General features: G+C 36.0%; 1 protein-coding gene across 4 annotated transcripts in view; it reads left to right on the forward strand.

Moving 5' to 3' along the window:
• The first annotated feature begins 310 nt into the window (after window positions 1–310).
• LOC127882047 (proline-rich protein 5-like) overlaps window positions 311–25,267 on the forward strand; it is a 65,772-nt gene continuing 40,815 nt past the window's right edge. For 2 of the 4 annotated variants that reach the window (XM_052430438.1, XM_052430436.1), the window contains exon 1: window positions 311–566. The gene's annotated coding sequence lies outside the window, so the exon portion shown is untranslated. Of the gene's footprint in view, window positions 567–9,438; window positions 9,569–22,100; window positions 22,117–25,267 lie in introns of those variants that run through there. The other 2 variants (XM_052430442.1, XM_052430443.1) reach the window with 2 other exon arrangements.

Below are 25,267 nucleotides of genomic sequence, written 5' to 3' on the forward strand. Positions count from 1 at the left end.
CCGCTTTTATGGTATTTTTGGTTTCAAGGAAGTCCATCCTTACCAAAAATCAAGCTTAGGCGGAAGGTGTCGTCCCTGATTAGCCTGTGCGAACTCCACAGGCCAATCTTGGATGACACTTTACGCTCAAGCATTAAGCCCAGTTTTCTCAAAACAAGGCTCATATGTTTTAGCCGGAGAACATGTTGTCCGATTTTTCAATTCATAACCTTTAAGGGAATCGAATGTAAACATGAAATTGCTACTTACAGTTCAAATATATTTAAACTAGATAAGAATCCTGACTTGCGCGGGGTGTTGATAACATTTTACCAAACATTCTATTCACTCATAGATGTCGTACAATCCAATTTATGCTTGATAATGAAATAACTAATGATAGTGCTTCATATAAATATACAGTTGGCAGTGGTACTTGTTCGTCGAAAGTTATTTTCAAGCTACTGGAGTCATCAATATAAGAAAGCAACATTTTGCGGAAAGTTTCTTTTAAACCTGCATTCGTTTGAAAACTAACCACCTGCCAGACAATAGAATATATCTGGATATTATCCTCATGCCGACAGGTATTTATATGTGTTTTAATGTATGTGTGTAATGTAAGTTTTTTAGTTTTGTATGATCCAGACATGTTGACGTTGTACATGCTGTAAACATTTACTAGTCATACGCATAGACTGGACTATGGCGCCAGTCATTCGATATTGTCAACCGCTGAGATTTGCTGCAATGGGACGATAATCATTTTCCCCGGCCATACGCTGAGATTGGCTCGCATATGGCTCTATTCATACATGGTATTTATACGCTGAGATTGGCTGGAATATGGCGCTAGACATACGTCCTGGTAATACGCTAAGATTGGCTGGAATATGGGATTAGTCATACGCCCTGGTCATACGCTGAGATTGGCTTGAATATGGCGCTAGACATACGTCATGGTCATTCGCTGAGATTGGCAGGAATATGGCGCTAGTAAAACGCCCTGGTCATACGCTGAGATTGACTGGAATCTCCGCGTATGACAATGACGTATGACTAGCGCCATAGTCATACGTCATGGCGCTAGTCATACGTCATGGTCATACGCTGAGATTTGCCGGAATATGGCGCTAGTCATACGTCCTGGTCATACGCGGAGATTGGCTGGAAAATTGCGGTAGTCATACGTCCTGGTCATATGCTTAGATTGGATGGAATATGGCGCTAGTCATACGTCATTGTCATACGCGGAGATTGCCTGGAATATGGCCCCAGTCATACGCTCTGGTCATGCGCTAAGATTGGCTGGAATATGGCGGTAGTCATACGCCCTTGTCATATGCTAAGATTGGCTGGAATATGGCGCTAGTCATACGTCCTGGTCATACGCTGAGATTGACTGGAATATGGACGTAGTCATACGTCATGGTCATACGCTGAGATTTGCCGGAATATGGCGCTAGTCATACGCCTTGGTCATATGCTCAGATTGGCTGGGGTATGGCGCTAGTCATACGCCATTGTCATACGCGGAGATTGGCTAGTATATGGCATTGTGTACACACCGGTCTTACTGACCTGTGTACTAACGCGAAAGGAATTGTGGGTAGCACTTCTTTTACGAGTAAAAAGTGAAAGCGAAAGTAGGTCAGGTAATTGTGCTTCTGATAATCGCTATCAGTCTTAATAGAGATTCAAAATCGCATATAAACATAATTAAATAAAATTTCTTTAAACATCATTCCGTTTTAAACACACAATGAAAAACGTTTTTCTTTAATTACTAACATTTTCATTCCTACGCAGAACTACTTTGGCGGAAGCATAATTCCCCAAACAAGGGAATGTGATGCGTCTAAATATAGAGGTGACACTAACGTAGTGACGTCCCCATCTATGTATAGAATGGAAATATGGCGCTAGTCATACGCCCTGGTAATGCGCTGAGATTGGCTGTAATATGGCGGTAGTCATACGTCATGGTCATACGCTGAGATTTGCCGGAATATGGCGCTAGTCATAAGCCCTGGTCATATGCTGAGATTGGCTGGGATATGGCGCTAGTCATACGCCATGGTAATGCGCTGAGATTGGCTGGAATATGGCGCTAGTCATACGCCCTGGTCATACGCGGATATTGGCTGCAAAATGGCGCTAGTCATACGTCCTGGTCATACGCGGAGATTGGCTGGAATATGGCGCTAGTCATACGTTATTGTCATACGCGTAGATTGGCTGGAATATGGCGCTAGTCATACGCCCTGGTCATACGCGTATATTGGCTGGAATATGGCGCTAGTCATACGCCAACCATAAGTCAGCAATTCAGTCGTGCAGACAGTAGTGTTGTATCTATATATCAGATGATTTTCAACTTTGTGGGCGTATTTAAAACATTTAATAATCCTCCAAGCGCAATTCGCGTCAGGGTCATGGACCATTTCGAAATGTGTTCAACAACTCGGTCATCAGCCATTACAGCTTCCACGTCAAATTAGCTTACATTTGTAAACTCGAGCGTTTTTCTTGTAGCACGATCGTGTTGCCACCAGGGCGACATCTTACATTTCTGTATGCTTGAAACAACATGCATTACAAGCAGTTATGGACAGGCAGAACGTTTGTTACAGACAACTGTTCTATGTTTTGAAATAGCGTGTCAGGCAGGGAGCTGTCTAGATGAAAACTCTATCAAACATCACCACCATCATCACATCATTATATTCATCGTGCTCCTCATTATCGTCACCGTCTTTATCAATATTATCACCATAATCACCATATTAACAATCGTCACCGGCATCATTCTCATGTTCATCCTCATACTACTAACAGTGATAATCATAATCATCCACATGATTCAGTATCGCCCTATACACAATTGTCATCATAATAATCACCATCAGCAAAGGCGAAAACAACAGCATCAATATAGGACACTTGCATTTATAAAAGAATTTGTGTTTGTACAACTTAACAATTATTTTCTGAAATATTTGCAAATATTTTCTGAAATATTTGCAAACGAAAGTTCCCGGCGAAAACTTCAATGTGATCGACATTTGATGCATTGGCTGTCCAGATTGCGCAGTCGTTGGTACACTCGCTTCTCACCTGGGCGACCCGGGTTTAATTCCCGTCTCCGGCAGCATAGGAGTACTCCGTCTTTCGCCCCAACAACACAAGAATATACCAAAATTGATAAATGTTTCAGGAACAACGCAATAGCTGGTAAGTGCAGCTATAATTCAACATTCGTCCCATCTTACGTAGTCTAGTACGTTTATTAGGAAGGAGTGCAGGGGTACACTCCGGTTACACACATAATATAGCCTCTATGTCAGAAAGGACCTTTTTAACTTCGAAATACACACATTTGATGCACAAACCCGGAAGCCAGCATCTATTAAAATCAAGAATGACAAGTCTCAAAGTTAAAAATTATCAGGGTGCAGAGTCAATGGGGTTTTCAGGGGTTTACACACGGGTTGGACAGAGTGTAATCACATCGTATAGAACGTTATTTTTGCAAATATCTGAAGTTATTAAAATTTTGAAATATGAAATTAAAATTTGAAATAGATCTAGTGCATAAAAGACAGTTTTTCTTGAAGTTTGTGCCGATAGCTTAAGGTAGCGCACCCGTAATGGGCATCTATCCAAATATAATCTTATCTATTATTTTCTTAATCAGCATCATTTCACTGAACTACATGCAAATTTTTAGGTAGTCTTTCCATGCTTAAAAAAACAACTGATTTTTTCAAAACCACACCCACACTCGGCTTTTGTCCAGTTTATATGCACCCCTGGGGTATATGAAAGTTCCATAATTCACCCAGATTTCCAAATATAGACACGGAGATGGTGTGTACAGATGCAGTAAAGGTGTTTAAAGTTTAAACAAGATGAAAAAAAAATTCTTTTACAGGCATTTATTTTTTATAACTTGTTATCTATGGAGGAGCGCCATGAAATATAAGTGGTTTCAGGCAAGTAGAAATTGGGTTGGTTTAAAACAGTGTCTTTAAATTCAAAATAATATCATTTAAGTAATATTTTGAACTTAGTTTTTATAGATACACTATATACAGCAAAAATACCAAGAAATAAACTGATAAACCGTTTACTTTTTGAAATAAAAATAAAAATGCAACATGCATGGTTCGTATTTTCAGCAGTATATCACCCAATTTAGCCTTAACGTTGTTTTAATTTAAAAAAATTGAAGAATGTGCATACAAATTGCAACATATTTAACAATAAACATAGCTTATATGCCATATTAAATCAAATTACGTTAGAAAAGAAATAAAACGCGTCGCAAAAAAGTATACGTCGTCGGCAGGATTCGAACCTGCGCGGGAATATCCCAAAGTCTATCGCCTTAACCACTAGGCTGCGGCACCTAATATTAGGCTCTACGCTCTGGTCATGCGTGAAACGTTATCGCGTAAAATCAATTCAGTAAAATGGAATTTTTTAACGAGAGAACATACTTATTAAATAAAGTACTAGTAATTTTGATGTATTTCACATTGCTATAAGCAGCATAAAAATCTGTCTTTTATGCACTAGTTGAAATTCTTCAGAAACGTGTTTTTAAAAAGTTATTTTAAATAAAGCATTACTAACCGTCCAACAAATGCAATAAAGTAAACAGGTGGAATCCCCAAAAGTCACGTGATCCAACAACCTGTTAAACAAAGCAAATAAAACAATTCGGACTTGCGAAGGGATGTCCTTTCCGCCGCCAACGTCTCGAAAGGAGGTCTTCTACAACTGTCTGCTGCTTTGTTTTTCTCCATATTTCTTTGTTGGAGATCTTGTCTGGCCAGCGGATCTTGAGGATCTTCCTGAGGCAGGTCTTGATTAAAATCTGTATTTTCTTTAAGCTGGGCTCCCACTGCCGATCAGATCAACTCGATCAAGCCAGACCAAGCGGTTCTGTGCTGGTCTGGTTCGGTCGGCATGAGTGGTCGGGGGCGGTCGGGTAGGTCGGCATTGGACGGGCTTCCAACCCGATATTTTTTTACATGTCAAAAATATCGAGTAGCGGTCGATTAGGAAATGGATCGAGAAGCGCTCGGGAAGTGGTCGTGTATAAGTCGAGTAGAGGATCGAGTTGATCGTGAAGCAATCGTGTGGCGATCGGATTGACATCTTTTACACGATCTGTACCCGATTCGCTCGACCTCTATCCGAGTTATTTTAGCTCGCAACACGATCCACTCGACCTCTATACGATTTGATGTACAGATTAACTTGACTGCTACCCGACGGCTACTCGACCGTAAACGATCACTTCCCGATTGCTATTCGACCATACACGAGCTCATGTGACTAAAACAAAACTCGCGTGCAAAACGTCATGCTTGTCTCTCATTACCTTCTTAGAATCGGACGAGTAAACATCAAAAGATGCAAAGAAAGGGCAAAAAGGCGACCGATACTGCTTAAACTAGTAAAACTAGTGGTATCCTTTTGGGTCTTCTTTGTTGAGCTCCTGTAGTAGTTGCTCATATTGTCCATATAGTGGCCGTCGCGTAAGCCACAGCTTAACCCACACTTCCCTGCGTCGTGGCCGCCTACGCCTACGCATCTGAGCGACTTCCTTCTCCTCGAACTCTATTACAGCCATGGCCCTGACTCTCTGGAGCTCTTACCGTCTGGCCCACAACTTTAATTGTTCAATCTACATAATGATTAAAGTGATTAGTGAACAACAATGTTTGAAGTTTTTATTCTCGAAGTTTCAATAAACGACCGTTCGCGATTTCGTACGACAGTAGTACGACCATCACGATCTGGTCGTGTGAAGATCTGGTGGCGATCGAGCTGAGGTCCACTTGGTCGAGCGGAGATCGTATAGGGCTCGCGTAAAGGTCAAGATGATCGAGCGGAAATCGAAAAGATGGTCGAGTGGACGTCGTGAATGAGTCGTGTGGGGGTCGTGTGTTATCGACAAGAGGTCGAGAAGAAGTCCTGTATACCCTTTTTAGTCGAGCTTGGTCTGGTTGATCGGGAAATTTTGGTGATCGGGATGATCGAGTTGATCGGATCGGCAGTGGGAACCCACCTTTATGGTAGTTACAGTGGTTCGCCAGGTTATTATATGGCCACACACTTTTTGATTTTTCAGCTTCTAGCACTAAATACTGTAAAACTAGTTTAACGGGAAAAAAGTGAAAGAGATAAACTGATCGCGATGATATCATATGAAGGATGTTGCCAACGGCGAAATTAACCCATTTATGCATAGTGGACTCTCCCATCCTTCTGAATTGGATCAAATTATTTCCAAAATTAGGGATGTCTAGTATATTTATTTCTCATTTAGAATATTTCTTACAAAAATTCCCTCATGCGGCGTCTCATCTGGGTCTACGCTGTTTGCCAAGGCCTTTTTTCTAGACGCTAGGCATAAATGGGTTAAACAGATCGGTCATCGGGATTTATACCGAATTCCCGAGGGTAAACAAGCAAACGTGATGCATAAAACGAAGAACAACAAAAAAAATCTCCGAATCGATTTGAGCCTAACATGTTCATATGATCGCTTAAGTTAACTAATTCCTATACAAACCATAATAAATTGCTCTAAGATTGTTTTGTTTCTTTCATTTATTAAATTAATTGCAAGCATGTAGATTTAAATTCTATTCTGTCTCGGTCCAATTTGCAAGTAGCATTGTTCTTTACTATCACCTTCACTAAAATAATCAAATGCACTCACTCATAGGCAGCGAACCGTTCATTTTGTTCTCACTTCCTCGTTTCCCAATTGCACTTTAGCCAAGTTCAGAGTTGTCAGTATATATAGCATTTGTGTGTGATGGTTCGGATAGCCACATCGGATTTAAATTCATGTGAGTTTTCTTTGAAACTAAAAATATTCAACAAACATGTCTTGGAATTAGCCCTAGTTTGCTTTATAAGCTCCTATTTTTGATAATATGAGTGATTTTGAGAGTTTAAATTTTGCAATTCTGAACGAAATATCATCGTGTGTATTATCTTAGGATCTATGGAAATAATCTGATTTTAATTATTAAACTTGCGTTTAAGACATCTATCGTTTTTTGGATATAACTTAAAATCATTTTAAAATTAAAATAAAACGCATTACTTTTGCTCGGAGGCAACCTTTCATTGCTAGTGTAAAAGCAGTGTTATTATTTATTAAACGCACTCAGGTGTGCACGATTGGAAGATAACGAAGTGAAGATGACATGTTTATGACAGGGTGGTCGATGAATATTTTTAACAACGTTTTGTAATGGTGAATGAATGTATGAGCCGCGTTCTGAGAAAACTGGACATAATGCATGTGCGTAAAGTGTCGTGCCTGATTAGCCTGTGCATTCCGCACAGGCTAATCAGGCACGACACTTTCCGCTTTAATGGTATTTTTAGTTTCAATGAAGTCCCTCCTAACCGAAAATCAAGTTTACGCACATGCATTATGCCCAGTTTTCTCAAAACGCGACTCATATATTTAGACTGAATTTTGGGTTTGACAATTGTTCAATTAAGAGAGTCGGTAACTGTCCCAAATACAAAGAGAATATATATCTTTAGCTTTATCTCATGAACATAAACATCATTTAATTTCGGATAATACATGGTGCGTCTCTGCATATTGTGTTATGATTTTGTCTATCACAAGACAATGTTACCCATACAATTATATCCAATTGCTAAATTATTTAAAGAAATAAATAAGAATTTAATGAAAAATTCTCCAATATGCACTTTGGCAATCGAGAGTTGTATTTAATGCTATGTGATGAATTATTTAAAATTCTTTTGCTATTGAATACCTGATTATTTTCTCACAAAATGACTACTTTTTACAGTTAAATACCCCACTTGATTTTTATCCACTGTCTTTTATCCTTCGATTTTTAATTGAAAAATGTTAAAAATTAAATAACGCTTTTTATTCATGGTGTCAATTGATAACAGTAAAATACCTCACTTTGTTTAGACAATTATTAACCCATTTATAGCGTTAAGAAAAAAAAGCATTGGCAAACGGCGTAGACCCAGATTAGACGCCGCAAGATGCGGCGTCTCATAAGTGTATGCGCTGTTTGCTTAAAGGAATTTCTGTAAGAAATATTCTAGATATAGAAATAAATATACTAGACATCCCTATTTTTTGCAAATAAATTGATCCAATTAAGAAGGACGGGAGTGTCCACTAGGCATAAATGAGATAAACTGTATTGCTCTGAAAGTAAAAATATCCTTTATATTCAAAATAAATGCCTTTACTGTTAACTATCATTTCTGTGTGGTTTCTTGAGTCGTCTTTTACCAAAGGGACTACCAGAACATGTCACTGAAAGATTAAACCCACTAGATGGGTATTGGAGATAGTCACCTTTGTACAAACGTCAGATATAAGAACAGATTATTGTTGATCAGAGTCTTTGCTCAGCGTTCTATTATTCGCCATATCATTTTCCAGGCCACCTTTATATATCAATGTCATTTTATGATTCAAACAGATGACAAAACACCTAACTGTTATCCTTCACATTACACTTTTCCACCTTGAGTCTTTAACCGTTTTGCAGTTGCATAGTATTTATCTTTTTTGAGTTTTGAAGCCACGGACAATATTTATTGAAATCTAAGATAGCGGCGGAATGTTGATTTCCTAACCCATTGAACAACCTCCGCGCAGAAAGATGACTGGAACCAGCATAGCTGGATCAAATCCCTGACTATAAAGCCAACCACGTGATGAAAGCCGAGCCACGTGGTACAATTATACCGTTGTTATTTTTAGGTGTTTTATATATACGTAATTTATTTTTTATTATCAACCTAAACTTATACACTAATTTGGAAATATAAAAAAATGATACTACTTTTTGTAGTATAATACTTCAACAAAAACATAACAATCTACCAAATCTGGTAGGATTTTCTTGTGATGGCAGAGATTGTATGTGAGAGCATGGAACGACAACTCTGCGTGTAGATTGCCCTTTTAATAGGCAAATCATTATTTCCTCATACGGTCAGAAATAAGCTTAAACCGAGCCTGGAAAAAATATTTTGTTAACTTATTATTTATCGGTGATACCATAAAGCACACTAAAGCTAGTTTGCAGAATTTAATTGTATTCTTCCCATATACACCACAATATACCATCGGCAAATATGCTATAAATTCTGATATTAACACGGGCATGCCCACACGATTATTAAGACCGATTATATACTCACTGCCATTTTAATGTTCTGGTTTTCACCACGAAAATATCTATTCTTGACGTGTTTGGTTAAGCATTACGCAACGCGACAAAGGTTCCTGTCACTACCATGCTATTTGATCATAATACCAAACGCAAATAAATGACCCTAGATTACAATTGTTTACAATATCCATTTCATGGTGTAAGAAATTCTTAAATGCTTGTGCACTTGCTTAATTTGGTTAACATTGTGACAACGATTAACTTGTTCGTCAGCAATTAAATTTGTGTTAACACTGGTGTATGCTTTTTACAATACTTTCGGATATTATATTTTTCGCCATATACACATCGACCTGTACGTTAAACGTGAGGTAAGACTATAGTTTTGTTATTCTTAACAGAAAACACTAAAAATGGTTAGTTTCAGACAATTAAATTTTGTCGCATTAATATCATATGTATCTAGCGCGTAATGAGACTTCTTCTCACGTAAATGATGTCCATTTACATGGGCACATGTTTACTTAGAAACTTCACAAACGTACCAATCGCAAAACCGTGCGTTTGCTTTCCTGAAATATTCATTATTTTGTTTTGGTAAATAATTGGTATTTAACATTGCTATTGGCTTCGCGATTAATATGCAAATTAATATTATAAAGATAGGGATGTATAACACAGGTAATATATTAGTGCTTCATTGAACACATACATCAGTTATATTTATGAGAAAGAGTAAAACTAAGAATTGTAAGATCATCAAAAGTATTTGTGTTGTATAGACAATGGCTATTAAAATAAATGTTGAATATATTTTGAAAATAATATATCGTTATAACACCGTGTAGATGATGAGAAATGAAATCAACGAAAATCATGATAAATTCTTATTTATCAGTGTAAATAGAATATATTTGTTGAAACGTGTGAAAATTTGTGTTGTATTTGATCACGATTGAAACGTTTATATGATCTTTCACTGCAGTCAGCACATTTTCTTTTGCGTGCGTCTTTAACGCGAACACAAAAATACGCAATCTTCGCGTGTGCCTAATACAATTTCATGTATTCTTTATTAATATTACATCATATGATAACGCAAGTGTTGCTTACTTCTGTGGAAGGAAAAAATAGGCTTAGGTTTCTGCATCGTTGAAAAAATATACACCGAAATATTTGTTTATAAAGCGTTATTTTGCAAATGACGAATGAATGCATTGCTTAATTTCTTAAAAAAAACAACGATACATTTATTAAAATTCTCATTTTGTCGATGACATTTGGAGAAACTTTTAGTCAAGGCAGAAATAACTAACATCAACTTCTGTCATTCTTGAATTGTGTTCGCCCTATTTAAAACATAACTGAGATTTATGCTGGGAACTAGCGAATGTAAACGTTGTCTAGTATACGTTTTACGCATATAAGGAAGTTTAATGTAAGTTTTTATTAATGGACACTTCTGCGCTTGTGAACTCTGCTGTTATAAACTTATAAATAGAATAAGTCGCTCGCCATATCGTTGTATAGACGACAGCCCTCCTTTTGGAAATTTTTTACGCATTAAAAGTGTTTGTCATTTTGTTAATATTATATATATAATAACAGTTTTAATGCGTAAAATAATTTCCAAAAGGAGGGCTGTATTTATTTTTAAGAAGGATATATATATATAAGGTTAGTGATATACCTGCATTGAAACCCGCGTATTCTATAAAGTGCATACGTAGTTTGACTGTTAAATCATTATTTAACATCATGTGCATAACAGAAATACACAAATGAGCCGCGTTCTGAGAAAACTGGGCTTAATGCATGTGCGTAAGGTGTCGTCCCAGGTTAGCTCGTGCAGTCCGCACATATACGTGTCCTTTTGACATGAGTTGGTGACAAGAGCGACAGCCAATCTATAAGACTCCTTTGCATATATTATAGAGGATTTATAACGAAACTCCTCAGACAGAACCAAGAAAAATCTTTATCTTTATCTAAGCTTTTTCTTTTGTATGTTCAATTCACTGTTATAATGGTCATAACAATTTCTACTACGTACTTGGATCTTGAGATAGGCATTCAGAGTGATCTTTATACATTTTTCAAGCAATATACGTTGGTAGACAACGTTGATTATCAATGTGCCTACTGATTTCAATGTGTGCATTTCTTGTATTCAGTAACATATTGATGAACATAGTATTTAAATAAGAAAATCAAGATACCCCAACATTTTTTCGGAGATAGTGAACTGGTAATATCAGAAAGTCTTGACGTAATTAACGAAAATAATCTAAGACAGCGTGTAAGATTTTTGACATCGTATTGTTGACTGTTGAGACGGTGCACTAAAAACAAACGACTTAGTTATTTATTTGCAACAGTCGTTTTGCAGCATTGGCAATATGGTTAATGTTAATGAACGACTGCGTTGTCAAATCGTTGACTCGGACTTGTAGTGGTAAACAAACAACAGCAGTAGTCATTTTTTTCCAACTGATAGGACAATTTCTATAATCTCAATTAAATAAATTATGGCAAAATCGCGCAAAATTTAATAGAAAGAAGTAACGCAATATGTGACATTTTAATTTCTTATATGTCATTGCAAACATTAAAATCATGTCCAATGCCATTAGTGCAAACTTAATTATTTTTTGGCCATAATATGTTAACAATTATTTTCGCCGCTCGACTGAAGGAAAACGTCACTGTAAACATTATTCATGTAAATGAGTCGAGCACGTAAAGTATCGTCCCAGATTAGCCTGTGAAATCCGCATATGCTTAATCAAAGACGAAACTTTTATGGGTTTTTTTGTTTGTTTAACAGCTGTGTCTTCTAGACGAAAATCCAGAATTGTGAGATTACACATGCTAATCTGGGAAGACTATTTAAACATACATTAAGCCCGGTGTTTCCAAAGCTATGCGCATATGCATAAATTGCTGGCTGATGTACTGTTCCGGCATCAGTAGCGAGACACATGCGTTGTATTGCGACGTGCAATGACATTTGTAGGAGAATCTACCGGAAAACCACGTGGATCATTTAGGTCAGAAAGACTCGTACTATGTCCACAAAATGATATGGTCGCTACGATACAGTGCATCATTCTTTGCAACTTCATTGTGCACTTGACACATGTCATTGGCACACATTGTACCAAACGTTTGCTATCAAAACATAATGAATTATAGTATCGCTTTATTGGCAAATTTGCAACACGTTCAGTACCTGTAATAAACTTAATGTAGGCTTTGTATTATACACAATGTCATCCATTAAAAAGTTTTAAAGAATGCAACAACAGAGTAATTGGTTCCATAGACATTCATCGTCAACAGTTCCTGGTTTTGTGCTTATATAATTCGTAAATCAATGTGTTTCTACATGTACTTGGTTATACAGAATGGCAATACACTTTTGAAGTAGTTCAAATAATTACACATTTTTTGTTATGACATCTCGTATAAAAATGCGACTTCATTGTTCTCTGATTATTGCTGAACTTATTCAATGCATTCACCTGTGTCCAGTGAACCGTTTTCTTTTCATACAACTACAATTTGCCAATAATTGTTATTCGGAATTGAGTAGGAATAGGTTTTTTCGCCTTGCATACATGTTAAGAGTGTTCTCAATGCGAATATTCATGCAACACAATTTAAAAAAACATAAACAGTTGTGCTTGCTTACCGATTGGTTGAGGTCCGAATAAGGTCTTTTGCAATAGCAAGCATTCGCTAATGTCGGTATCTAGCATTGGTTTCTACAGGAATAGCTGACTCGTTGGATATAATTACATGTGAGTACTTTAATAAATGTGTTCGTTGATTAAAACTTTTAGTAAAGATCGTTTATAATTATAATGCAGTGGAATTTGCATGTATCCATAATTAGCTTTGCACAAAACGAAAGCTTATAAGAAGTGTAGTATTATTAAATGTAAACCATTTTGTCGCTGCAAAAACAAATAGTTTTTAAAATGTCAAGAACTTAATATCAATAGGTTGTCTGTGCTTATCAGTTCGCGCCCTTAAAGAGGCCTTTTCACGTTTTGTTATATTGACAAAATTGAAAAAAGTTGTTTCAGATTCGCACATTTTTGTTTAAGTTATGATATTTGTGAGGAAACAGTAATTCTGAACATTTACCATGCTATAATATAGCCCTTATACATGAACATTTTAAAGCGTTGCAACGCGAAACGATTGAATAATTTTGGAGAGTTCTGTTGTTGTCGTTATATTTTGTGAAACTACGAAGGTTGCTTATTTAAAGTATAAAAAACATCAGTCGTACATACTTGGAAAGATGCTTGAGTGGTCTAATTGGCATAGTTTTTACTTCATCCAGGGTCAGTGGTTCGAGCCTTGCTGAGGGTTACTTTTTTCTTTATTTAATTTTATTCTTGATTTTTTTACTGGAGCTATTTAGATCCAATGTTTACATTAATCAATATAAAGCATTTAATGACACACTTCAAAACATGCCAAAATCTGTGAAGAGGCCCCATTAAAAAGTTAAAGATATATACTAGTAGTTAACTTATGCCACTTAAGTCAAGTATGCTATCGCAAAGTGCCGTTGCCTAAGGTAGATAAACAAACATTGCTCATTCGGTCAAGCAAGATTGGTATCGCGTATAACTCGAACATGGTCGCTAAAACATAGGTAGAATTAATGTTAATTTATTGACGACTTAAAAGCATTTTATATAAAGAAGACTGAGTGGCATCTTGGCTCTGTTTGAACTCTTAAGAGCTGATTTGTCAACAATGTACAACCTTTGCAGTTTACTTTCTGTAGTTTAATACCCCCTCGACTGACAACGTAATATAAAACAAATAAAGACAAAGTGATACATCAAAATACCCAGACCTCTTTTGCAGCATTTGGTTATTATCATCATATTTATTATTTTCATTATACAAGTTGACACTACTGAATGTTACAGTTGTCAGATGTTACATGATGGGTCATAAATTATCGTATGACAGTGACGTTGTTTTTAAATGCCACTGACACTGAAAAATAATATATGAACTTATATGCAGTGAACTGTTATTTATGTTTTATCTTTTTAATTTTCACTGGGCAAGTTAAGTCGGAAGTTTGATCAACGAAAATAGACAATTAGAGAAATAGAACGTAACCTGTTGTGGTATGAACATACAGATCCAACAGAGTGTTACTTTGAAGCAATAAAACATAATAAGTTTAAATTGTGAACGAGAAATCATTACCAGAAAAATCATAATCATCATCGACAGCAAAGGCGACATGAACATAAAAATTTATTAAACGCAACATCATCAGGCACTTGCTTTTTAATTAGGATTATTTTAACAGTTTTCTTAAGATGAAAGCAATACTTTTAAGTGCCGTAAGTTGTTGTTTGTATTCACCGTATATTTTCCATTTGGCATTTCACGGTGTGAAGTTAATATTTGATCCAAACTTATGCACCAAACCGGAAACCAGTGTGGAATTGAAAAATGAAATATGTCATCGTTATCGTGTAGAATTTGCAAACTTATGATCCGCTGAAAGACAAACAAAAATGAATAACGAACAAAGAAAACATGCAGGTTAAAGGAGATTATTTTTTTATAAATATTGGAAAACTAGTTTTTCTGGTCGTTGGACATGAAAATGTAAGTTGTTGTTGCTGCTGTTGTGTAAAAAGAACTCACATTAACCCATTTATGATTATTAGATTCTCCCATCCCTCTAAATTGGATCAATCTATTTCCAAAATATGGTATGTCTAGTATATTTATTTCTATCTTTAGAATATTTCTTACAGAAATTCTTTTAAGCAAACAGCGCAGACCCTGATGAGACGCCGCATGATGCGGCGTCTCATCTGGGTATACTCTGTTTGCCAATGCCTTTTTCTACACGCTAGGCATAAATGGGTTAAACCCCAGAACTCTTCAACAACGGTGCCAGTTAGCTCATTTGGTCGAGAGTTTTACTACAAGAATTCAGGGTCTATTCCGGGACAAAAGTACGGACATTTGTTTTTATACCGAATAAGCATTCAGTATGTCAAATTATGACATGAAATGTTATTAGCATTTAGTATGTCAAATTATGACATGAAATGTTATTAGCATTAAGTATGTCAAATTATGACATAAAATGTTATTATTTCTAATAAGTGTGATTAATGTAATTTATGTATTGTAATTGTGATGTAGGTAATATTGAATGGTAAAACATGTTCAATATCTCTAAATCGTGCAACTAAACACTGTATGAATATACATGTACTTGAAAATGACAAACAAATATTATTTTAATATATTATTACTTAGACACACTTATTTAAATTCGCGTTTTGGCGATGACATTTTCTAGAAGGCGTTGTAAGTCAAGACACTAATTGGTTGTCCTACAAACCCAAAGTTTGTTGATGACGGGAGTGAATTTCGGTCGCCCAATTTACAACAGCCAGATTGATACTGGAGACAAGTGTTGTAAAGTTGTTTACTGTACGTTATATGTATGCAATGGACGTTTAACTATACGCTTTATTGAATGAACGCTTCTGCGCTTGTCAAATACGTTGATATAAATAGAATTATGCTGTCGCCATAGCTTGCATTTGAAGTTCTTGAATCTTCAGATTGGCATTCAGAGTGGCCTTAACATGTTTTCCAACAGTAAACGTTAGTAGACAACGTTGATTATCCATGAGTCTTCATAAGTGCATGTCTTTTATTCACCTATAAACTGACACATGAACACATTGGAGATGAAGTTACTCCAACAGTATTCTGAAAACTGGTTATATCAGAAAGTCTTGATATATTGACGAAAATAATTGGAAACAGCAGAGGGTGCACTAGAACTTTTGTATTTGCACCTGTTGTTCCGCAGTATTGGGGAGAGGGTACACGTCAATTAAAGACTACGTTGCCCAATACACCCTTGATGTAATTCAACTAATTAAATAATTATGGTACGACATGTCGTATAATTTTGCGACTGCATTGTGCCTTGAATGTCGCTGAAATAATTCACTGCATTCAGTCGTATACAGAGAACCATTTTATTGTCATGTTTCATACAAAAGCAATTGTCCAATAGTTGTTATTCGGAACTTAGTACACATAGGTCGTTCCGCTTTGCGTTCAAGTAAGAGTGACCTCAATGCGAATAATCATCCAACAATAGTTCATATAACATTAACCCATTTATGCCTAGTGGACTCTCCCATCCTTCTAAATTTGATCAATTTATTTCCAAAATTAGGGATGTCTTGCATATTTATTTCTATATTTAAAACATTTCTTATACAAATTCCTTTAAGCATACAGCGCAGACTCAGACGTAAGGCCGCATCATGCGGCGTCTCATCTGGGTCTATTCTGTTTGCCAAGGCCTTTTTTTCAGGACGCTAGGCATAAATGGGTAAACAATTGTGCATACCAAGCGATTAGTTGTGTTTGATAAGTTGAATTAATTGAATAAGATCGTATGCCATTTCCGTACATAGTATTCGATTCTACTGGAATAGTTGACTCGTTGGATACTATTCCGCGTGAGTACTGTTATATTTTTAAGTATTTTGTAACTGTTGTCAAATCTTGCTGATATTATACTGTGCAATGGGGAAGTATCCATAACTTGCACACACATGACTCTCCTATAAATTTCAATTGTACTTTAAGTTAATCCATATTGATCGCTGTAACACCAACCATTGTTTACGCTTAAAATGAATAATGTCGATAACAAATTTGTGTTAATCAGTTTTTACCCTTAAATGTTAAAGATATGAAATGAAATGCTATGTACTATAGTCAAATCTGAAATTGCACAGTTCCGCTAAATTAAATACAAAACATGCATCGGTCATTCGGTCAAGCATGATTGGTATCACGTCTTTTAAGGACGTGGTCGCTCAACAACTCTGCAATAAATGTAAAATTACCAATGTATTGATGCCAGAGGCACATTTGATATAAAGAAGACCGAGTCATATATTAGTATTGTTTTATCTCTTAAGAGCTGAAACGTTCGCAACAGTTTCCGATCCATGCGGCGTACGTTATGTGGCTGAAATGCCTTTTTACTGGCAAGATACTATCAGACATAAAGAAAAAATAGCATATAACCAGTCTTGGTTATTTCGAAATTCATCAAAGACCGTGTGACCAGTCTTGGTTATTTCGAAATTCATCAAATACCGTGTAACCAGTCTTGGTTATTTCGAAATTCATCAAATACCGTGTAACCAGTCTTGGTTATTTCGAAATTCATCAAATACCGTGTAACCAGTCTCGGTAATTTCGAAATTCATCAAATACCGTGTAACCAGTCTGGGTTATTTCGAAATTCATCAAATACCGTGTAACCAGTCTTTGTTATTGCGAAATTCATCAAATACCGCGTAACCAGTCTTGGTTATTTCGAAATTCATCAAATACCGTGTAACCAGTCTTGAATACCGTGTAACCAGTCTTGGTTATTTCGAAATTCATCGAATACCGTGTAACCAGTCTTGGTTATATCGGAATTCATCAAATACCGAGTAACCAGTCTTGGTTATTTCGAAATTCATCAAATACCGTGTAACCAGTCTTGGTTATTTCGAAATTCATCAAATACCGTGTAACCAGTCTTGGTTATTTCGAAATTCATCAAATACCGTGTAACCAGTCTTGGTTATTTCGAAATTCATCAAATACCGTGTAACCAGTCTTGGTTATTTCGAAATTTATCAAATACCGTGTAACCAGTCTTGGTTATTTCGAACTTCATCAAATACCGTGTAACCCGTCTTGGTTATTTCGAATTATCCATCAAATACCGTGTAACCAGTCTTGGTTGTTTCGAAATTAATCAGATACCGTGTAACCTGTTTTGGTTATTTTGAAATTCATCAAACACCATGTAACCAGTCTTGGTTTTTTCGAAATTCATCAAATACCGTGTAACCAGTCTTGTTTATTTCGAAATTCATCAAATACCGTGTAACCAGTCTTGGTTATTTCGAAATTCATCAAATACCGTGTCACCAGTCTTGGTAATTTTGAAATTCATCAAATACCGTGTAACCAGTCTTGGTTATTTCGAAATTCATCAAATACCGTGTTACCAGTCTTGGTTATTTCGAAATTCATCAAATACCGTGTAACCAGTCTTGGTTATTTCGAAATATCCATCAAATACCGTGTAACCAGTCTTGGTTATTTCGAATTAGCCATCAAAAACCGTGTTACTGGTCTTGATTATTTCGAAGTATCCATCAAATACCGTGTAACCAGTCTTGTTTATTTCGAATTTTCCATCAAATACCGTGTAGCCAGTCTTGGTTATTTCGAATTAGCCATCAACTACCGTGTAACCTGTCTTGGTTATTACTAATTAGCCATCAAATACCGTGTAACCAGTCTTGGTTATTTCGAATTAGCCATCAAATACCGTGTAACCAGTCTTTTTTATTTCGAATTATCCATCAAATACCGTGTAACCAGTCTTGGTTTGTTCGACCGATCCATCAAATACCGTGTAACCAGTCTTTTTTATTTCGAATTATCCATCAAATACCGTGTAACCAGTCTAGGTTATTTCGAATTATCCATCAAATACCGTGTAACCAGTCTTGGTTATGTCGAATTATCCATCAAATACCGTGTAACCAGTCTTGGTTATTTCGCATTATCCATCAAAAAACGTGTAATCAGTCTTGGTAATTTCGAATTACCCATCAAATACCGTGTAACCAGTCTTGGTTATTTCGGATCATCCATCAAATACCGTGTAACCAGTCTTGGTTATTTTAATCATCCATCAAAAACCGTGTAACCAGTCTTGGTTATTTCGAATTATCCATCAAATACCGTGTAACCAGTCTTGGTTATTTCGCATTATCCATCAAAAAACGTGTAATCAGTCTTGGTAATTTCGAATTACCCATCAAATACCGTGTAACCAGTCTTGGTTATTTCGAATCGTCCATCAAATACCGTGTAACCAGTCTCGGTTATTTTAATCATCCATCAAATACCGTGTAACCAGTCTTGGTTATTTCGAATTATCCATCAAATACCGTGTAACCAGTCTTGGTTATTTCGAATTATCCATCAAATACCGTGTAACCAGTCTTAGTTATTTCGAATTATCCATCAAATACCGTGTAACCAGTCTTGGTTATTTCGAATTATCCATCAAATACCGTGTAAACAGTCTTGGTTATTTCGAATCATCCAGCATATACCTTGTAACTAGTCTTGGTTATTTCGAATTATCCATCAAATACCGTGTAACCAGTCTTGGTTATTTTGAATTATCCATCAAATACCGTGTAACCAGTCTGTGTTATTTCGAATTATCCATCAAATACCGTGTAACCAGTCTTGGTTATTTCGAATTATCCATCAAATACCGTGTAACCAGTCTTGGTTATTTCGAATCATCCTTCAAATACCGTGTAACCAGTCTTGGTTATTTCGAATCATCCAGCAAATACCGTGTAACCAGTCTTGGTTTTTTCGAATTATCCATCAAATACAGTGTAACCAGTCTTGGTTATTTCGAATCATCCATCAAATACCGTGTAACCAGTCTTGGTTATGTCGAATTATCCATCAAATACCGTGTAACCTGTCTTGGTTATTTTGAATCATCCTTCAAATACCTTGTAACCAGTCTTGGTTGTTTCGAATCACCCATCAAATACCGTATAACAAGTCTTGGTTGTTTCGAAGTATCCATCAAATACCGTTTAACCAGTCTTGGTTATTTCGAAGTATCCATCAAATACCGTGTAACCAGTCTTGGTTATTTCGAAATTCATAAAATACCGTGTAACCAGTCTTGGTTATTTCGAAATTCATCAAATACCGTGTAACCAGTCTTGGTTATTTCGAATTAACCATCAAATACCGTGTAACCAGTCTTGGTTTTTTCGAAGTATTCATCAAATGCCGTGTAACCAATCTTGGTTATTTCGAATTATTCATCAAATGCCGTGTATCCAGTCTTGGTTCTCGAAATATCCATCAAATGCCCTGTATCCAGTCTTGGTTATTTCGAATTATCCATCAAATGCCGTGTATCCAGTCTTGGTTCTCGAAATATCCATCAAATGCCGTGTATCCAGTCTTGGTTATTTCGAATTATCCATCAAATGCCTTGTAACCAGTCTTGGTTATTTCGAATCATCCATCAATGCCGTGTAACCCATTCCACGTTGGGACCTTTTGTTTTACATTTTCTATATTAACACATTTTCACCCGTGATGACTTTAAGGATTTAAAGATTTATTATGAGCCGTGCTCTGTGAAAAAAGGGGTGTAATGCATGTGCGTAAAGTGTCGCCCCAGATTAGCCTGTGCAGCAATTAAAAAATCATAAAGGGTTTAAGTTTGACTATTTGCGAAGATAGATGCGTTTGTATTTTCATAATACAACCATATACATTCATCGAATTTATTGCAATACTCGTAATCATGTAATCTGCCGCACACTATTCGTGGATTGTGTTTATCAACAACTAACATCGACCGTCGCATAAACCCGTACTTTGAATGGTTAAATGAACAATGTAGACTGTAATTGATTATTCAAACGTGAATGCACTATCGAAATCATGATGTATAAAATAATGAGACTCTAACATCGACTATTTCCCCTAAATTCGACCGTGTTCATGCATCATGATGCATGCACACTTGAATATCAATATCACACAATCTTTGGCTCTATATGGGGATTAACAGCATGTTTGGTGACGAGCCATTCCGAAATCGTTTTTTTCTGATCAAACATTTGACCATCAGGCATATAAGCAATGACGTCAAAATGACTCACATTTTTTTAACAAAGCTGTTGCACGATCTTGTTACCCCCGGGGCGGCACCTAAACATTTCTGTTGGCTTGAAACAACATGCATTACAATCAGACAGGGACACGCGGGAATTGTATTACTGAGAACGTATTTATGTTTTTAAAACACGTGTTAGGCAGGCAGCTTCCTAGGTTAAAATACCATCAATCATCACCACCATCATCAACATCATCATCATCATCACAACCACCACCACCATCCTCCTCCTCCTCATCATCATCATCAACATCAACATCATCATCATAACAACCACCACTGCCATCATCATCACCATCATCATCATCATCATCATCATCATCATCATCATCATCATCATCATCATCATCAACATCATCATCATCATTATCGTCGTCTTTATCAGTTTTGAATTAATATTCATCGTCGTAGTCGTCATCTTCATTTGCATCTTCATACTGTAAACAATACACATCATCATCATCATGATCATTAACATATTTCATCAACCTCCTTATCACCAGATAAGGCGAAAGAGGCATTATCCTCAACATTATCAGCAGGCACTTGCGTCTATAGAATAATTTAATTTTAAACATTTCCTTTAGTTGAAAGCAATACTTTAAGTACTTGTTTAGTTTTTTCCTGACATTTTAACGAATGACATTTCCCAGTGGTGGCTTAAATTTGATCAACACCTGATGCCTAAACCCGGAAACCAGCGTCTGTTAAAATCAAGAATGACAAATACCGACATTATTTAGTATCATCGCATTTAGACAGAAATGACAAGAAAAAATGAAATACGAAAAAGCATTAATGTGCAACAAAATATTTTACACACATATTTTTTAAAATTTGTTTTCAAGCATGCCAATTTAGCTTAAAGTATGTCAAATTATTACACAATATGTTATTACTGCTTTGTTTAATGTTACAATAGCATTGTTCTCTATTGTCACTGTCACTGAAATAATGAATGCATACATTCATAACCAGTGAACCGTTCTTTACGTTCCCACTACTTCATTTTGTATTGCACTTTAGCCAAGTTCGCAGTTGTGCACGTTTTAATAGCCACATCGGATTTAAATTCACGTGAGTTTGATTTTTTTTTCAAACTAATACTTTTCACCAAACATGCTTTTGGATGTTGCCTCTTTTGCTCTATAGGCTAGTATTGTTGATATGCTGTTTATATTTTTTATTTTTAGAAGTTAAATGTTGCAATTCCGAAGCGTTATTTTATCTGTGAGCTAACTAAGGACCTATGGAATGTATTTGACTTTGATGATTGTACTTACATAATGAAATATTTCGTTTTATTTCGAATCAGTTTAAATACAAAACATAAACCATCTCTGCTGCTTGGATGCAATTTTGAATGAGAGCTTGCGTGTGTTAGAGCACGGTTTATAGTAAATGAATGTGTCTTGTTCTGAGAAAACTGGGCTTAATTCATGTTCGTAAAGTGTCGTCCCAGATTAGCCTGTGCAGTCCACACAGGCTAATCTGGGACGACACTTTCCGCTTTAATGGTATTTTTAGTTTCAAGAAAGTGCCTCCTTACCGAAAATCAAGTTTAGGCGGAAAGTGTCGTCCCTGATAAGCCTGTGCGGACGGCACAGGCTAATCTGGGACGACACTTTACGCACATGCATTAGGACCAGCTTTCACAGAACAAGACACAGTTAATTAACACAATCTAATGTGCGCGCTTTGTAAGATATGAAAGTGAAGATTACATAATTATTACAAAGAGATTGATGGATATTTTTAACAACGTGTGTGAACGGTTTAGTTTAATCGTGAATGAATGTACATTTAAATTAAAACGCACGGGTATTTTGGTGTGCCAGAGTGAGTACCTGTTTCAAAACAAAGAAGATAAGTCTCCACATCAATAAAATAAGCAGCATAGAAAACCCGACATGGATCCGTATATGGTTTTATGATTAAGCTTAAATACAGATAATAATAAACACTTAATCAAACCCAACTTTTATTTGATTTAAATGAAGTCATTAAGTCTTAAATAAATAATTCACGGACGTGTTAGTGCCCAATCGAGATTAACTTTTTTTAATTCACATTGATGCCTGTATTTTCAGTAAGGGACTTCTATTTTATATTTTATTACCTCCGTTAATGTTTATCCAATGTGATGCCTCCCATCACATTTCAATGAGAAACAATTAAAATTGACTAGCAAATAATTGTGTTCGTGTGGTCGAGTGTTGACATTGATTTACCTCAATTTGCGGGGACAATTATTTAACGGTATTACTCTAAAAGCAATCAAATATCCTTATTTTAAATAATAAAATGCATTTATTTTTAATTACAATTGCTTTTTTCAGTTGTCTTGTGCAAAGGTGATTAAAACACAATGTCGGAGACGGATTTAGACTAAACCCACAAGACATTGGATCACCTTGGTACAAAAGTCTTTTAATCATATTCAACAATTAGAGTTCAATTATCCACCATTTTGTTTTCTAGCCAATGTGTCCAATTCAAGGCCGTTTACATTGCATTAAACAACAAGACAACAAAAAGTTATACCAATCAGTAATCCCTTAAAGAACATTTTCCTTTTCAACTGTGTTTTATAACGTTGTACGTATGTAAAGGAAGTTTTAATGTTAGCTTTAATTAATAAACTCTTCTGTGATGGCTGTTGTTATAATAAGAATAACGTTGTCGCCATAACTGCCATTTGAAGTCAGACCCAGTTTCGTCATTTTTAAAACGCAAAAAACATAGTTTGTCATTTCGTTAAAAGTTTATTTAAAACCGCGTATCTGTTTTTCCTTTGGGTAGGAATTGCATACGTGGATATTCCAAAAGTCGCGGCTACAGAAGAAAACAACATCAGGTGCGTAATGTCAACGACACTTAACATATAAAAAGGAACTATTGTATGCAGGCAAAATGTCGCACGTAAATTTTTATTCTTAAAATTTCTGAAAAAATGAAAGAAATTCCAGTTATTTAAAAGGACCCTAAAATGTGAAGTGCTTGAACAAATGTAGTTTAATAACTGTGGTATAATTCGCAAAATGCACGCATAACATGCAACGATAATCAAGTACTATTTTCTGGTCAACATTCCGATGACGGCATTTGCGGAAACTAATTTCAGTGAAGACATTAATGTCATGTCATTCACACACAGACGTGTCATTTTTACATTTATTCGTTGAAAGAGCGAATTTCAAACGGCCTATTTATTCAGCATTTGTCCTTTTATGATAACGGCAAAATAAAACGAAAGGCATGTGAGGGCATAAGGAGAAAATCTGGAACTAGTCTTGAATGTAAGCATGCGATCATTTTCTTCTATGATTCAGGACGATGCGTTCATCACAGCGCTTTAGTATAGTAAATGTTATCATATTTTTTGTTTTTACTAGATACATATATAAAGCGGTATCACTTGGTAATACTTTTGGTGTTTCAGTTACCATATCTGATACAAATAATATAATCATATGCGGCCTTATTTAACCCATTTATGCATAGCGTCTAGAAAAAAGGCCTGGCAAACAGCGTAGACCCAGATGAGACGCCGCATGATGCGGCGTCTCATCAGAGGTGCGCTGTTTGCTTAAAGGAATTTTTGTTAGAAATATTCTAAATATAGAAATAAATATACTAGACATCCCTTATTTTGGAAAAACATTGATCCAATTTAGAAGGATGGGAGAGTCTACTAGGCATAAATGGGTTAAGTGTGTGATTTTGTTGTTCGATTTTCTCTGACAATAGATAACTGAAATCCTCTGATAAACATAAGGACATGTTGATTTCCACTACGTCCTGAGATCTTGAGATTGGCATTCAGAGTGGCTTAAATGCGTTTTCCAACAATATACTTTGGTAGACATCGTTGATTATCGATGTGTTTTCTGGTAACCAAACGTGCATTTCTGTCATGCAATGACATATTGATACAAAATATGAGCAAATTGAAAATCCAGTTAAGCACACAGTGTTCAGAGACAGAGAACTACTATTATCTGTGTGTTTTGATATTGTGGCGGCAAGTGACAATTTTCCAAGACGACAAGTCAGATTCGGTTTTATTTTGTGTTTAATGTTCAGAACGAACACTGGCAACCCATGACTTATTTTAATATAATTCCAACAGATGATCCGCAGAATCGGCAAAATAATACATATAAAATAAAAACTGAGTTGACCGATAATTGGTTTGTATCTGATGTGATTAACCCAGTTATGCGTA

The sequence above is a fragment of the Dreissena polymorpha genome, chromosome 5, assembly GCF_020536995.1.
Source record: "Dreissena polymorpha isolate Duluth1 chromosome 5, UMN_Dpol_1.0, whole genome shotgun sequence".
NCBI classification, from domain to species: domain Eukaryota; kingdom Metazoa; phylum Mollusca; class Bivalvia; order Myida; family Dreissenidae; genus Dreissena; species Dreissena polymorpha.